A 4,642-nucleotide genomic window follows, 5' to 3' on the forward strand; every position below is an offset into this window, starting at 1 on the left:
TCCATGGAGGCCCGGGTCCGCGAAATCTGACTAAGTGTGGAATGGAGAACCAAGGGCGCGAGGCTCTTTAACCCAGGCCCATGGGTGATAACACTCAGGACAGGGGCTTAAGTGTGGGTCTCCGGGCACGGCCGGTACTGGTGCTGGGTCTCTCCATGGAGGCCTGGGTCAGCGAAATCGGACCTAGTGTGGAATTGAGAACCAAGGGCGCGAGGCTCTTTAACCAAGGCCCATGGGTGATAACACTCAGGACGGAGGCTTAAGTGTGGGTCTCAGGGCACGGCCGGTGCTGGTGCTGGGTCTCTTAATGTATGCTCGGGTCAGCGAAAAGTGACTAAGTGTGGAATGGAAGACCAAGGGCGCGAGGCTCTTTAACCAAGGCCCATGGGTGATAACACTCAGGACGGAGGCTTAAGTGTTTGTCTCAGGGCACGGCCGGTGCTGGTGCTGGGTCTCTTAATGTATGCTCGGGTCAGCGAAAAGTGACTAAGTGTGGAATGGAAGACCAAGGGCGCGAGGCTCTTTAACCAAGGCCCATGGATGATAACACTCAGGAGGGGGACTTAAGTGTGGGTCCCCGGGCACGGCCGGTGCTGGTGCTTGGCCTCTCCGTGAAGGCCCGGTTCAGTGAAATGTGACTAAGAAAGAGATCTAAACACAGGAAACTGATATACATATGTTTCCTTTGATTCCTTTGGAGATAACCATAGGAAATATGGGGAAGAACGGGAACCAAGCATCCTTTGGAGATAAGCATAGGAGTGTTTCCTTTAAAGAGGATCATAGGAATGTTTCCTTTTGAATTACTCAGAGAGAGACCCAAATATTGCACTTCCGTAACCCCTAGTATGGGACATTTCTAGGCATTTTGCTATAATGTAAAGCGCCTACAAATGTCCCATGTATTGTATTTTTCCCTAACACAAAGAGTGGAACATTTCTAGGCATTTTCAGCACTCAGGGTGTGGGCTTTAGAGTGGGTCCCCGGGCTCAGCCATATTTGGTGGTTTTTTCTCCCATGTTTTGTATTTTTCCCCATGAAAAACTGTGGGACATTTCTAGGCATTTTCAGCACTCAGGACGGGGGCCTAAGTGTGGGTCCCAGGGCACGGCCGGTGCTGGTGCTGGGTCTCTCCATGGAGGCCCGGGTCAGCGAAAACTGACTAAGTGTGGAATGGAGAACCAAGGGCGCGAGGCTCTTTAACCCAGGCCCATGGGTGATAACACTCAGGACAGGGGCTTAAGTGTGGGTCTCCGGGCACGGCCGGTGCTGGTGCTGGGTCTCTCCATGGAGGCCTGGGTCAGCGAAATCAGACATGGTGTGGAATGGAGAACCAAGGGCGCGAGGCTCTTTAACCAAGGCCCATGGGTGATAACACTCAGGACCGGGGCTTAAGTGTGGGTCTCAGGGCACGGCCGGTGCTGGTGCTGGGTCTCTTAATGTATGCTTGGGTCAGCGAAAAGTGACTAAGTGTGGAATGGAAGACCAAGGGCGCGAGGCTCTTTAACCCAGGCCCATGGGTGATAACATTCAGGACGGGGGCATAAGTGTGGGTCTCCGGGCACAGCCGGTGCTGGTGCTGGGTCTCTCCATGGAGGCCCGGGTCAGCGAAATCAGAATAAGTGTGGAATGGAGAACCAAGAGCACGGGGCTTCTTAACCCAGGCCCATGGGTGATAACACTCAGAACGGGGGCTTAAGTGTGGGTCTCCGGGCATGGCCGGTGCTGGTGCTTGGTCTCTCCTTGGAGGCCCGGGTCAGCGAAATCTGACTAAGTGTTGAATGGAAGACCAAGGGCGTGAGGCTCTTTAACCCAGGCCCATGGGTGATAACATTCAGGACAGGGGCATAAGTGTGGGTCTCCGGGCACAGCCGGTGCTGGTGCTGGGTCTCTCCATGGAGGCCTGGGTCAGCAAAATCGGACCTAGTGTGGAATGGAGAACAAAGGGCGCGAGGCTCTTTAACCCAGGCCCATGGGTGATAACACTCAGGACAGGGGCTTAAGTTTGGGTCTCTGGGCACGGCCGGTGCTGGTGCTTGGTTTCTCCTTGGCGGCCCGGGTAAGCGAAATTTGACTAAGTTTGTATTGGAGAACCAACAGCGTGAGGCTCTTTAACCCAGGCCCATGGATGATAACACTCAGGAGGGGGACTTAAGTGTGGGTCCCCGGGCACGGCCGGTGCTGGTGCTTGGCCTCTCCGTGAAGGCCCGGTTCAGTGAAATGTGACTAAGAAAGATATCTAAACACAGGAAACTGATATACATATGTTTCCTTTGATTCCTTTGGAGATAACCATAGGAAATATGGGTAAGAACGGGAACCAAGCATCCTTTGGAGATAAGCATAGGAGTGTTTCCTTTAAAGAGGATCATAGGAATGTTTCCTTTTGAATTACTCAGAGAGAGACCCAAATATTGCACTTCCGTAACCCATAGTATGGGACATTTCTAGGCATTTTGCTATAATGTAAAGCGCCTACAAATGTCCCATGTATTGTATTTTTCCCTAACACAAAGAGTGGAACATTTCTAGGCATTTTCAGCACTCAGGGTGTGGGCTTTAGAGTGGGTCCCCGGGCTCAGCCATATTTGGTGGTTTTTTCTCCCATGTTTTGTATTTTTCCCCATGAAAACGTGTGAGACATTTCTAGGCATTTTTGCTGTAATGTAAAGTGCCTAGAAGTGTCCCAAGTATTGTATCTTTCCCTAACACAAAGAGTGAGACATTTCTAGGCATTTTCAGCACTCAGGACGGGGGCCTAAGTGTGGGTCCCCGGGCACGGCCGGTGCTGGTGCTGGGTCTCTCCATGAGGGCCGGGTCAGCGAAAACTGACTAAGTGTGGAATGGAGAACCAAGGGCGCGAGGCTCTTTAACCCAGGCCCATGGGTGATAACACTCAGGACAGGGGCTTAAGTGTGGGTCTCCGGGCACGGCCGGTGCTGGTGCTGGGTCTCTCCATGGAGGCCTGGGTCAGCGAAATCGGACCTAGTGTGGAATGGAGAACCAAGGGCGCGAGGCTCTTTAACCAAGGCCCATGGGTGATAACACTCAGGACGGAGGCTTAAGTGTGGGTCTCAGGGCACGGCCGGTGCTGGTGCTGGGTCTCTTAATGTATGCTCGGGTCAGCGAAAAGTGACTAAGTGTGGAATGGGAGACCAAGGGCGCGAGGCTCTTTAACCCAGGCCCATGGGTGATAACACTCAGGACGGGGGCTTAAGTTTGGGTCTCCGGGCACGGCCGGTGCTGGTGCTTGGTTTCTCCTTGGCGGCCCGGGTAAGCGAAATTTGACTAAGTTTGGATTGGAGAACCAAGAGCGCGAGGCTCTTTAACCCAGGCCCATGGATGATAACACTCAGGAGGGGGACTTAAGTGTGGGTCCCCGGGCACGGCCGGTGCTGGTGCTTGGCCTCTCCGTGAAGGCCCGGTTCAGTGAAATGTGACTAAGAAAGAGATCTAAACACAGGAAACTGATATACATATGTTTCCTTTGATTCCTTTGGAGATAACCATAGGAAATATGGGTAAGAACGGGAACCAAGCATCCTTTGGAGATAAGCATAGGAGTGTTTCCTTTAAAGAGGATCATAGGAATGTTTCCTTTTGAATTACTCAGAGAGAGACCCAAATATTACACTTCCGTAACCCCTAGTATGGGACATTTCTAGGCATTTTGCTATAATGTAAAGCGCCTACAAATGTCCCATGTATTGTATTTTTCCCTAACACAAAGAGTGGAACATTTCTAGGCATTTTCAGCACTCAGGGTGTGGGCTTTAGAGTGGGTCCCCGGGCTCAGCCATATTTGGTAGTTTTTTCTCCCATGTTTTGTATTTTTCCCCATGAAAACGTGTGGGACATTTCTAGGCATTTTTGCTGTAATGTAAAGTGCCTAGAAGTGTCCCAAGTATTGTATCTTTCCCTAACACAAAGAGTGAGACATTTCTAGGCATTTTCAGCACTCAGGACGGGGGCCTAAGTGTGGGTCCCAGGGCACGGCCGGTGCTGGTGCTGGGTCTCTCCATGGAGGCCCCGGTTAGCGAAATCTGATTAAGTGTGGAATGGAGAACCAAGAGCGCGAGGCTCTTTAACCCAGGCCCATGGATGATAACATTCAGGACAGGGGCATAAGTGTGGGTCTCCGGGCACAGCCGGTGCTGGTGCTGGGTCTCTCCATGGAGGCCTGGGTCAGCGAAATCAGACATGGTGTGGAATGGAGAACCAAGGGCGCGAGGCTCTTTAACCAAGGCCCATGGGTGATAACACTCAGGACCGGGGCTTAAGTGTGGGTCTCAGGGCACGGCCGGTGCTGGTGCTGGGTCTCTTAATGTATGCTCGGGTCAGCGAAAAGTGACTAAGTGTGGAATGGAAGACCAAGGGCGCGAGGCTCTTTAACCCAGGCCCATGGGTGATAACATTCAGGACGGGGGCATAAGTGTGGGTCTCCGGGCACAGCCGGTGCTGGTGCTGGGTCTCTCCATGGAGGCCCGGGTCAGCGAAATCTGAATAAGTGTGGAATGGAGAACCAATAGCACGGGGCTTCTTAACCCAGGCCCATGGGTGATAACACTCAGAACGGGGGCTTAAGTGTGGGTCCCCGGGCACGGCCGGTGCTGGTGCTTGGCCTCTCCGTGAAGGCCCGGT

The sequence above is a fragment of the Pleuronectes platessa genome, chromosome 20, assembly GCF_947347685.1.
Source record: "Pleuronectes platessa chromosome 20, fPlePla1.1, whole genome shotgun sequence".
Classification (NCBI taxonomy): Eukaryota; Metazoa; Chordata; class Actinopteri; order Pleuronectiformes; family Pleuronectidae; genus Pleuronectes; species Pleuronectes platessa.